Source organism: Manduca sexta, chromosome 27 (genome assembly GCF_014839805.1).
Source record: "Manduca sexta isolate Smith_Timp_Sample1 chromosome 27, JHU_Msex_v1.0, whole genome shotgun sequence".
Classification (NCBI taxonomy): domain Eukaryota; kingdom Metazoa; phylum Arthropoda; class Insecta; order Lepidoptera; family Sphingidae; genus Manduca; species Manduca sexta.
Genome location: NC_051141.1, coordinates 17012754 through 17026345, shown reverse-complemented (window position 1 = coordinate 17026345; position 13592 = coordinate 17012754). Strand labels below are relative to the sequence as shown.

Sequence of the window (13592 nt, the reverse complement as noted above, 5' to 3'; positions counted from 1 at the left end):
ATTAATTGTAAGTGTAATATTTTTATAAGGAAAATATAATAGCAAAAATTTTAAAAGCGTGGGTCTCTATAATATTATGTTGTTATTTCAATAGGCTCGTTATTAAGAGTTCCATCCAAGTATCTTGGTTAAAATTTCTGTCGAATAAAATTTTTGGACAAGTTATTTTGATTTGTTTTCTTAATTAAAAACTTCGTGGTTTCCTAATTCTATATTACTCTTGCCAATTGTCATTCTACATCTGAGTTCTATAAAGTCTATACTCTATGTTGAGCAAAGATGTAGAGTGCTGTAGTCTATGTTTTACTGCTGCTGACGGATCATGTTTTGAAGTGGGTAGAAGTTGAATGTGTTATTTTTGTGATGAGTGTTCGTGTTATATATAAGGTAATTGTAAAATTTATACATTTATTCAACATTACAATACTTTCTAGTGTAAATTGGAAACTATATATTGGTTGTTTGGGTCGCATGTTGTCTGTCATTGTACTGCTTAGGTGGCAATTTTCCGATGTCACAATTTTCCATTATTCTTATTTTTTTTTCTATTTTTGGGTTAATATCTGACCTCGTTCCGTGTTTTGGGAGCTGTGGTGGTAGTTCAAAACATTTCAACCACATTACAATGCCATCGATACGTCTCTGAAATGAGAAAATCTTGTAATTTTCTTCGGAAAGGAAAGACGCTTCTTAGCACGGGAAAATACTATACAGTATCATAATTGGATAATGGGGGGTTATGTTAGCGGTGTATTGTTGTCGCTGATGGTCAATGATGTAGGTACAGTCACAAAAGTACTTAGTTATTCTGACTAAGCTATCATGGAACACAGTATAGTTTTGTGATCACTTGCCAAACAAATGGGCGGATTGTGATTATATACAAATTGACCTACTGTATAATAAAACGTTTTTGAAGGAGCTTCAAGATCATATTTTGTATTAATATAAAACTTGAAAAATAAAAGAGTATGATTCACTAACATATTCTTGTTAAGTATATTCCAATTTTTATATCCAGTGGGTAACTTTATTAGGTTTGCATTTATTTTCTTTATTTAATAGCCTCATATTGTTTTTATCTGCGTATATTCTAGTTTATGTCTATCTTAATAAAATAGTAGTGATTTACATTGTATTAAACAACTGTTACTGAAGATCATATTTAACCATATTCTTAATAAGAAACACAGTACTACACACTGCACAGAAGTAACTCTTTTGCATTATAATATACCTGATCTTCCAGGCCAATAAAGAAGCTTACATTGCAATTTTAATAGCATACTTGTATTATGCATTCTGAAAATAGCAAATTTGATATGTTTTATGGCAAGAAAAACAATTTCAAAGATTTGATCTAATCATAAATGTTTATTAAGTAGTATTTTTATAGGAAATCTTGCAGAATATCAAATGAGACAAGTGACTGCAGATAAGAAAGAATAGAAATAAAGTATATTAACAATTAGATAATATAATCTTCACTGTTATCTAATAAGCTTATTGTTGAATAACATGGTTTTAGGATATTTTTTTAATATGGAATAATACCAGTCTGTTGGTCTTTGAAGCAGATTCTATAATCTATGGTATTAAAAAGTATAATCATTATATAACTTAATTGACTTGAAGTATTAAAAAATAGAAACAAATCCATATAATGTAAATACATCACTGAATTTAAGCATAGTAATTGAAATGAATGTCTAAATGTATCTTAATTTTATAATTTTAAAAATTGATTTAGTTAGCTTATCCACATCATAAATATATGTGAAAGGCAATCTTTAAATAAATATTTAAACAAGATTCAATAAACTTTTAAGTAAAGCAGTTTAAAGTCTCAATATGAAACTTGATAACTATTAAACTATTTAAATCATAAAAAAGTCTATTAAAATAATTTTTGCCTAGATTAATTAACAGAAAAGTCAGTCAATACTTAGTAATTAATAAGTATTCCAATGTGTTGTTCAGATAATATGATTGCCTATCAAGCTTTGATTTCTAATATAATTTTTACAATAAAAAAATTCATTGTTTAGACTTATGATAGAAATCATATTAGTGTAATCATTTATGTTTTATGTGAACTAAACAATTAGGGAGAAAATTATAATATGAAAACTGTGATTACCAAAAAATAGGTTGATCATATTAGTGATACGGAATTTGTTAATCTGCCTCAGTGGCGTAATTCTATTAGGTTACGACTCTAATGCTATGGCCTTCGGGTTCGAGCCCAAAGGTGAGCAGTGATATCGTTTTTCTACTCCATATAGGCTTGATGTCTGGAATATGTACCCGATAGTATAGGTTTACCCCCAGAACTCATGGACTAGAATACACATGAGTTGGTACTCTGCCTACCTCTTTATAGATAAAAAGGTGTGAGTGTGTGTGTTTGTAATTTTCTAATAAACTTTCAAATGAACATACTATACTTGTGACTCAATGGCTCCACCAATTGACTGATGATTTTGGCAATGTCAATAGTCTAGTATGTCTACGTCCAGTAGAAATTTAGTAATTTAAAGTTTTCCTTGAGTTAGAAACTTTTGGCCTAAACTTACATATGACTAATCACAACAAAATACATTATACTTGCAAAGAGAATATTACAGGAAAACGAGGGAACATTGGTAACAAAACATCACTCAGATAAAGTAACATTAGTTTTTGAAACAAGTGAGTCAACTTCAATTTTATCTGCTGCTATATGAGATATTATCACAGTAACAGAATTAACCGAATAGTTCACATTACTGTTTATTGTTTAACCAACAAACACATAAATGTATAGTCGACAAACATATCCAATAAGATATAGAGAATATTTTAAAATAATGGGAAATTGTTTCACTAAAAGTTAAACAAAAGATAATGTAATATAGTTAGTTAGAGTACAATAGAAAAAAAAAACTCATAATACTGTATAGTAATATTGCAGATATTTATGTACACTAGGCATTCTCATATGGATTTATATGATACAAGTAGAAGGGTTTCAGTAGGTACCTATTCATTATTACATTATGGTTTAAAAATAGTAAATATGGATAAAAGGGGGTCAGAGAGAGACAGGAGCTAGCCGTTTGACTAAAAATTGCTTTTTGTCCTTTGTAACATTGATTTTTTCATTGAATATGCAAAAAGTTTTATCTTTTTTAGCTTTACATGCAGTATTGCTAAAAGGAAATTCTTCTTGCAATATAATTCTAAAATTGTTATGTTAATTTCTACAAAATGTATGAAGTAATTTGAATTAATTTGTGATTATATAAACATATATTGTACCTATTGTTATTTTACTAGATATACTGACATTATTATTGTATTTATATCTCAGACATACTTATTATAAGTATATTCATGTCAGTAATGAGCACATTGTCAATTTATGAGACTCGTACATGACTCGAGACTTTAAACAAGGCGTAAAATATTTGTGTATATTACGATCTTATAACATAGCTTTTGACTGCGGCTCCGCTCGCGTGTGATAGTTTTTCGGGGTTATAAGTCCTGCTTTACAGTGGCGAAGCGTCCATACAATCCGATTGTTACTGGCTTCCCTTTTAGGTTCATTTACGTTTGTCTTACTTTTTGCTATTTTGTTAAATTGCCGCAATATGTAAACTATGGCATTTTTTGCCTCGGGTTACTTTTTGAATAATTGCCTCCTTTGTCACTGCTGCTTTATAAATAGTATTCAGGAGTAATAAAGGTTCTTATTAGTGAAAGAATTTTCAAAATCAGTTCAGTTGTTTTAGAGGTTAGATCCTACAAACAAACTGACAAACTTCGTCTTTAGAATATCAGTATAGATATATATATAATAGTCTGAACCATGTATAATATATTATAAATCATTAATAACATTGGCAACTTAGAATATATATGGAAAAAGATCTATATTTGTATATATTTATTCTAATTACCGCGACGAATATATTGTAATTTTGGGGGTATTTGTTCCGTTACTTACAGGTATTATTAAAAACTGGATATACCGCGTCATTATGAAACCCTGTGGCGATGTATTATTACGAAAATATTCTGTCTTGTGGATATTATATTGTCTGTAACAGATGCGAAGGGTGAAATTTTTCAAAAGGTAATCCTAGAAAAATTGCCTTACTTAACATATCGCGGCCAATTTTACAAAAAACAAAAATGAAGACAAACGTAAATGAATTTTAAAGGGAAGCCGATAGGAATCGGGGTATATGGACGTTTCGTCACTGGTGTATATTTTGTTTAAAAATAAATAACCGAATAAATAATATGTCGGATTTGCCAAACGCCGATGACAGGTATGTGTAAAATAACAAAGATGCACGCAATGTGGGACCCCTACAACTTTAGCATTCTTCTAATATTTAAACCGTATTTACTCATTTTTTATTGTGTTTAGCTCTGGCCTGCCGCATGAGTTTATGGACCTCGTAACGTTTGTAAATATACTGTTTCGTACAATTCTATTTACGAACGGAAGAAACTTGTAATTTGCAAATATTGACAACGTTAATTGCATTCGGTTTCGTCGCGGTGACAAACAAAAATAATATTGAGATGTCTGGATTGGGATGGCTTATTCCTTTTGGAAAGGTACATTATAGATGCCACGTGGCGGTATGTTTTACGTGCATAGGTTGCCCTAACGATACGGATTGATAGAATACACCTTTGAAAACTGATAGTCGCTTTGAATTTGGAAATACCCAATATACAATGACCACTGGAAAAATCTTATTCGCCTTATGGTTAATGAAAGCATTTTCCAAGGAATATCAAATATTTTATGTGCTGAATCATTAATCTTGTGATTTTCCTAAAATGACACATATCTTGCTATTACCGTGTCAGATGCGTCACGTGTGATCTTTAGGTAAGTACTGATACTTTCCTTCATTTTTTTGTGTTTAAAACGTAAAGAGAATGTAGATTAATTCTCAGGTACTTTTGCAATTACGAGCGTTCTAATCGAATGACAGTTTTGATAGCCGTATAGGTAAATGGGGGAGTTAATGGACTCTTTTACATGTACTATCATAGCTATATTTTGATTAGAACGTAGGTAATTGCAAAAAGAAGGTTATGCCTATGTAGACCGAAAAGGGCTCCCTGACCTTATATAATATTTCATGATTTTTCCGGTCTTAAATGCTTTTATTTACAAAATAAGTGTAACGTCTCAATTATTTTTTACAGTATCAACTTGTTGCTCCAGCAGTAAAATGCCTACTCCTACACTGCCTAGACCTGGAATAACATACCTATGTGCGTTGTGGAATTAAACATAGCTATTATATTCATACAAGACAATACTCATCTGTCTACATTTCATCCAAATTAGTATTTTCTGCCTTATACGTTTAATTCATACAAATGTGTACAAATATTTCTAATAGACTTGAATTATAATTATAATTTAAAAAGTAATATTGCACGTACACATTAACATAACGTGGGTAGTTTTTTTTGTTTTATTAATTTAATTATATTTCTATATAGTTTGTGTTTAGGTACAGTTATCAGTAATATTTTGCTGGGATAAAAAGTAGCCTACAGCAATCAGGAGCAATGTAGTTAAGTGAAAACAATCTACATAATAGGTTTAGTAGTACTTAATATTAATGCATTCAAACAAACTTTTCAACTTTATTAGTATAGATAGTCACACGCTTATACGCCTATAACGAATTGGGTCAAACGACATCACCGAGCCTTTTCATAGCTGTCTTTAAACAGGAACCAATTTGCGTAAAATCATACACGTAAATACATTCATTGGTTTCTTCACGAAACCGGTAAACGTGAAATTTGTTCGATTCTGGCGGTAGAAATTTGTTAAATGACTACATAATCAGGAGGGTAAATGGATATCGATTGGTTGCATGTGATTCGCGTTTGGAATAACATTCATAATTCATAAGGTGGGTGATTTCAAATTCATCAAAATGACACGTTCAATGCAAATATATCTGAAATCAAGCATATTTATTGCGCAAATTATGGAATCGTATAACTAATAGGACTATCATAATTAGGAAATGGGTACAAAACTCCCGAAGACTTCCAGGTGCAGCGTTAATGTGGATTATGGACTCGCAAATATACTAACAAAGATTTGTAAAAAAATACGGCTCAATGATTTCTTATGTTTACGCGAATGTTAGACATTGAATTTAAACAATTTTTCGGAGTTTTATCGCGGTTTTAATTATTTTAGTTTTCTTTCGACGTTTCGAAGACTGCAGCCTACATGGTCACCGACCCCCCCGTGCAAAGTCTTCGAAACGTCGGGAGAAAACTAAAATAATTTAAACCGCGATAAAATCCGAAAAATAGTTTCATTTCAATACGGCAATTTTTTTTTTTATAGTATACAACTGAGTGAAGTTCATATTAGAATTCATATAAGCATATTATAATTCGTACGCTGTTTTCTAGTAAAATCTTAGAATTTTACTGGAAAATATTGGTTCAAATCTATTTGGTATAAAATATTACGCGGTCAACTACCGGTAAGTTGAAGTTTGAAAAATAGCTCCCGCTCACGATAGATTTGATTACTGAAGTATAGAAATGCGCGATGTAAAATTCTCTAAACCGGGCACTAACACACAGTAGTAGTGTGTTTTCACGTTCGTTTGTGCGCCGCTCGTAGTTGTGGTCGTTTAGCAATTGTGGTCACAGTTATGAACAATGGTCAGCTTGATAACTCGGTGGCACGGGAATAATTTATGTTGAAGTTCAATAGGCTGTCAATGTGTCGTTGATCAGCGGTTGTGGCTTGCACTTAGTGCATTTTTGTTAGTCAGTGTATAGATGGATGTTATTGATATACTTAGAGACTTAAATTGTCGCTATATAATAATAATTTCATAAATCGGAATATCAAATAGAAATATATACTCTTTAAATTTTACGGTATTAAATTTATGAGAAACGTGAGTAACTATAATAAATATTAACGATGATTTTGTTAACCATACAATATAATTACAGCCTATTAAGTTGTGCTGTCTGGTACCGGGAATTGCAGTTATGTTGGATACAATTGGTGAATATGAAACAAATAAACAATCTGTTATTCATTTTATTAAAAATTCATTGATAAAAAGTTTTTAACAAAAAATAAAACCGTCTACAAAAACCACTAAAAAGTAATTTAACTTTTAGTAGTAGAGGACGCCCGTACTCAGCAGTGGGCAAGTATATAATACAGGGCTAATATTATTATATTATTATAATTTAACTTTACCTATAAACTGGTTACTGGTCGTCACGATACAGACAGGGCCTAGTGTGAGGACCACTAATAATGTAGTTTTATTGTCTCGAATTGTTCTTTTATTAATTATAAGACTTGTAGACATTATGTAACGATGGTGAATAATAATAAATAAATTAAAAAAAAAACAATTTTGGAGTCGGTTAAAAATAGCTTCGTAATTCATGCATAGTATTTACTCGAAAGTAAAGTAAGAAAAGTATTAAAATAAAAAAAGTATAGACTCCGGTTTCCAGCCAGCAACATAATTTTTTGCCAACGATACGTGTCTATCTTAAATAGGTCAGTAGCAGGATGCAAGACATCAGGCTATTGTGCAGTTATTTGTACGCTGATTTCATCGGTAGCTTTGTAAAACCTGCTGGGATTGCAGCGAAAATAAACAATATTAAGGTTATAGCTTAAGGTCCATTTTCATAAATTTTGTTTCACCTTTAATCTGGGTAACTAAACAAGTATTGACAAGTAAAGAATTTAAATTCACGTCTAGTTAGTGATTAGTTATGAAAATGGACCTTAAGCTATAACCTTAAGAGATTACAATTTTTATTAACCGAACGGCGTGGTACCATTATAGTGGTATAGGAAGAGAGAGAGACATACCAACCGAATTATCAGAAAATCAAATCGATGAGTGTTAGCTGTTACCGAAATGAATGTAATATGTATATATATTTATTCTTAATTATGTAATATTTATATTTTAACAATATACCAACACTGCCGACATTCATACGATGCGTCAATTCAATGTTTTCAATCAATTACTTGTTGAGTGGTACACGTTCTAAAACATTTGTCGCTAAGATGTCGTTTGTCTCATGTTTGAAGAATTATACGATATTTTCATACCCACTACACTAGTCAGGAAACGAAATATATATTAATGGAATCTACGGTTGCGAAGATTCGGAAAATGAACACTTAAAATCGATTTTTTTATTCTCAATATGCATATTCCTTCTCGTAAATTGTGCGCGGCCACGTAGGGTACTTTCAATGCTTTTACGTTCGGTTCATAATGAGGAGATACCGTTCCTATGCGGGTATAACGGTTGGTAGACTTCACGTACTAAGTAGTTCTTATCCGATTATGGCTAATTAACTTTATCGGGTGTTAAGTGGTGTGGTCCAAATTTAATGGACCAATGAGCTACCTCGACCGTCGCCATTATTTTGCCGGCCATACTGTATGTACTGCGGTTGATTCTGGAACGAATATAAATATAAACTACATTTTTTCACGTTACCTGAACCAGAATTGACGTGAGTTGGGATGTTTATCATTTAAGTTAACATCATTTCAAGTCATTACATTTTTTCCCTTAACGTAGGGCTGTCCAAGTGAGTGCCAACAATCCCCGTCTAGACCTAATCGTCTATATTTTCATTCCCCTAGCCAGTCCTGAACCAGATTCACGTTTTCATGTTGTCATTTTATTATATAAACCCCTTAATTTAATCTAATACCTCGGTGGCATAGTTGTATTACGGTACCACTGCAGTGTTGAGGTCGTGGGTTCGAGCCCAGGTTGGCAAGTGATATTGGGTTTTTCTACTCAATATTAGACTGGAGTCTGGTATTTGTGCGTGATGTACACCTCGCATCACATCATGGGACGAACATGTAGCGGAAACTGGGTGCATGAGTTGCACCTCTGCCTACCCCTTGGGGGATAAAAGGTGTGAATGTGTATGTGTAATGTAACCGACCAACAACCTCCACCCTCAGATGAAGGTGGAAGGGCGCTTCCATCAAGTCTAGTGTGTTCAGTAGTAGACATCCGAGGGCTGATCATGACATAATACGATAAGTAAAGACTTATGACGTATAAGCCCAGTCTTCAATTGTCCAAATATAGGATATCGATTGTTAGACTCCCAAATCGTCACATAATATAATAATTAAGTTTCCACGTGGAAATGAATTGGTTAATAACCTTGTACGTATGAATAATAGGATACGACTATCGCATTAACTAGCATTGCCTTATTGATTGACAACGGATTAGTTAGCGGATTAAAGTGAATTTCCAGCATTCGGTCGGATTTACGAGATTTTTTGTCGTACGTACTATATATGTCCTAGCCGAAATTCGGTCCACGGCGGCCAATCTCAACGGAGATCAGCCAGGTATGCAGGATATATCATAGTGCACAATTAGTGTGTGCAAAATTGACAGGTGAACTCTCGATACCTTCACTTACATGGTCCGGTGAGACGGAAAGACTAGGCGCAGGAACAACGGCTTTACGTGCTTTCCAAGGCACGGGGATATCACACCGCCAACTTCCTGCCTGCGTGCCGCGACTCAGAAATTTTTAAGATAAGATAGATAAATCTGTTCTCAATTTTTCTAGCCTGACTCGGGATTTGAACCCGCGACCAAAGCACGATAGTCGTACTCGTACCGTGTACCCAATACAGCTACGCCACTGAGATAGTTTCGTACGTTCTATACCTATAATAAGTAAAACTAATTTTGAAAAAATCGCGTAAAATAATATCATATATTGTAGGTATTTTTCCTCGAAGGAAAAATATAGAAGCAATTGCACACATTTCATAAAGCCTATAAATGTTTCGAGATTCGACAAAACGCGAGCTTATGGTCATATCGACCACTGTTATTGTAAAATACATAACTTTAATTTTCCCGACCCGAGATCAAATCAGAACCTCGCAAATCAGTCAAAGAACGCTGCTTCTACACCAATACGAAGAAAGATATCTATAAGATAGATAATTTAATATAAGAAAGGATTCACTAAAAATATTAAAAGGTATAAACAAGTACAAATCGTAACTCAAAGCCAAACAAATTCTACAGCGTTTAAATCAATCCGAAATTCTGATTTTCATGCAACCGTTCTTTCCAAGTACTGACGAATTCAATTTTTATCTAATGTTCGAAATCTCTTGACAATATTGTGCAGTAGACCGAGCACCGGGCAGTAGAATTGGATGTAATTATTCTGTACGGTTAGTGAAAAGTACTAATTTGGCGGACGTATACAGCGCGTTAAAGGTGATTGCAATGGATGTTCTTTGATAGGCAAGATCCTCGAATGCATATTTGATCAATTTAAAGGTGGACGTACGAATGGGAAGACGGGTGTTTGCTTCATGCGATTACGTTCCACAGCAAGATTATTTTTAGTAGGCCCAGGGAAAAACTAAACACAACAGTGGTTACAATTCTAAACGTTCCCCTTTGATGTTTCTTTGTTAGTATACGAGTATTTTTGAACTTATATAAAAATCTACGTAACACCCAAAGTGGGAAAACAAAATTTCAGAAACCATAAAACATAAAAACTTTTTGTACGGTTTAATTTCTGCGTATAAATAGCTTTGCGCAAGTGGTAGATGTTTTTTTTAAAGCGATAAGTATTTTGAATTCTTGTCGGCCGTCTTAGTGTCATTCCAACCCTTCGCTGGTAATAGTCCTTTGTATTAAAATGAGAAAACAAACGTTTAGGGTTTACGCGTGAGTTTAAAGTGTTAAATTTATTAAGTTATATGCGTTGACAGAAATTACAATTACGTTCTTTGCTTCTCGCTTTGTAATCAACGCTGTAGTCAACTTTAAAAGAAGCCGAACAAATTGAAAATTTCAAATAGCCTTGAATCTTATGTGTCATTTTTAATTGCTGGTTTTTTCTTCAATAAAATAAACTTCGAACGGTTTACTTTATTTAAGTTGAAGAAAATCAAATATGTCGATTGAAGTCATTGTGATGAAGCGGTTCTAGAGATTTAGATTTGTTCAGCTATCTTTGAGGCTGACTATTCATTAACCTTTAGACAAATTATTGAAAATTAGTGTTGTAGTATTGTCATATACTGATTTTAAGGAGAATATAGAGTGCAACGTGTAATATCTTCGAGTGACGATCAAAGTGCAATGTTTGAAAATAGTTTATAGTCCCAACTTCCAAGTTGTGGGTGATGTATTTTTCTCTTTACGGCACATGTGGCGGTTCCCATATGGTGAATGGTTTCATTGTCTCGTCATTTATTTTTAATGAAATTCCTTGATATTTTTCCGGCGGGTTATTCCCCTTGAATTATTTTTCCTTGTGGCTATTTGGTACACAAGGAAATTAGAAAGTTTACCCTTAATATTTGATGCAATGTAAAATCATTCTTATCCTCGTTAACAGCATTTTGATGTTAAGTCCATTGATAGGCATCCTGGAATACATTTTGTAAGCTTTTTATAATTATCGGCGTTCACAGTCTACGTATTTGTATATTACTACAAATTGGAGTTTTCAATATCATAATTTTGTCAGTAAAATTATAATCATCCGCTTATATTTGTCGCGGTTATTATAGGGTTCATCAATTATAATTAATTGTTAATGAATTATGACTCACAACCGTTTTTCATTGTGATATTGTTTTAATTTTTCACATTCTATCCTTTATTGCTGGCGGCTTCTCTCGCGTAAATAAGTTTTCCGGGGTAAAAGTCCCTTTATACATTCCGGGATATAAAGTAGCCTATGGCCTTCCCCGGGTCTCTACCATCTCGATACCAAATCTATATTTTAAAAGGGAGCCCCTCTTTTTTGTGTCTATGTTATAAATCAAAGTCCCCATTTCTGTCTGTCTGTATGTTATCGATTTTCTCAAAATCTACTGAACTGATTTGTATGAAATTTGGTGTGAAGATAGTTTAATATCCCGGGGAGGTTACAGACTACTTTCTATCCCGGGAAAATATATAGGAGGACTTATATCTTGGAAAACTCCTTCACGCGGGTGAAGCCGCGAGCAAAAGCTAGTTTCAAATAAACTCGTTGCGTAGTTTTGTATTTATCCCGTTCAGATACAAGGGAGATACGGCGGGGGTTTTTGATGTATAATAATTTTTTTTGAATTTTTTTGTGTGGAATATCTGCGTCATACATGATTTTTGCCTAACCCTTAATGCAGCGCAGGCAACAGAAGCTTTCAAAAGGAATACATTTTCCCCGTTTTTACATTTTTCATTAATGCTCTGATCCTATTGATCATAACGTGATAATATATACCCTATAGCCTTCCTCGATAAATGGGCTATACAACACTAAAATAATGTTTTAATTCAAACCAGTAGTTCCTGAGATAAGAGCGTTCAAACAAATAAACTACTTCAGCTTAGTATAGTTAGTATGTTTACAAACATATTCCACGATTACACGATGCATGTGTATTTATTTTTCTCCAATGAAACGAATATCCCTTTTAAGATATTATTTAATAGAAATAAAAACAGTTTACTTGCACACTCCGTCACAAAATGCTCAGTAAAAGAAATTCCAAGATGTCGGCTCAGTGAAGTGTTAGCAATAAGAATTTCTAAGAATTTAGGTTGCGATATTACGCTCTGTCGCCCTCTATCTATATATTACGGCATTTTTTCCACGTCTCTTACTGCGACATATTTCGAGTTATAAAATTCATAAGTACGCTTACAATTCGCGCTCCAAGTGTACATCACTTTTACTCACTCTTTACTAGCTTTTGCTCCCAGCTTCGCCGGTCTGAAAGGATTTTCCGGAATGAAAGCCCATTACATATGTTTATTATATTTTTCCCGCCACAAGCAGCACAACTATCTATGTTTTCAGATGACTTCTGGTGGTCCGATCTCTACTCAACTTGACGGGATCGCCTGCTGGGCCCTTATTCTGTATGATAGAGTAAACGCGTAACGCGGCCGTGTCATGTTATCTTCGAGAAATGTGCGTGGAATGGTATTCTGTAAGCCAAATTTCTAAAGTCCTAAACATGATGCGTTGTGTTACGTGCTTGTTACGCACTGTTAAAATAACGTGCGGGATAGAGAATAAGGTCCCTGAGCTAATGTGGAAATTGCCGGGCGTATTGAAGTGCATAGGAATGTTCCTATAGACTATACGTACATACGTGTATTAAATTTTATATAAATACATATATTTGTTAGATAATTAACTCAACATTAAAATAGTATTTAGTACTTATAACAAAAACTTTACATATTTACTAAAATACAACAATTTTAATCATATTAGTGCTAACCTTAAAAACCTTGCTCATTGTATATTTTCATTTGTAAGAACTATGAATATCGTCATAATACATAAATCTGTGAAATAACAATCCACTATTTGAAATTACAACGTTTAACGTACACCTGAACGTGTTGACCAACGTCGCATGTCAAAGTTTTTAAACTTGTGCAAAAAATAGCGTGTCGTGTTCAGCGTCATCTGAAAACCGTACGCACTGACGTTAGCTTCACAAAGCGTGTTAAGC

The 13592-nt window shown here is 33.2% G+C and overlaps 1 protein-coding gene across 7 annotated transcripts in view; it reads left to right on the top strand.

The window, feature by feature from the left end:
* The first annotated feature begins 248 nt into the window (after positions 1-248).
* Positions 249-13592, top strand: part of LOC115439909 (roquin-1) — a 95256-nt gene continuing 81912 nt past the window's right edge. For all 7 annotated transcript variants that reach the window (XM_030163974.2, XM_037443823.1, XM_030163976.2 and 4 more), the window contains exon 1: positions 249-387. The gene's annotated coding sequence lies outside the window, so the exon portion shown is untranslated. The remainder of the gene's footprint in view (positions 388-13592) is intronic.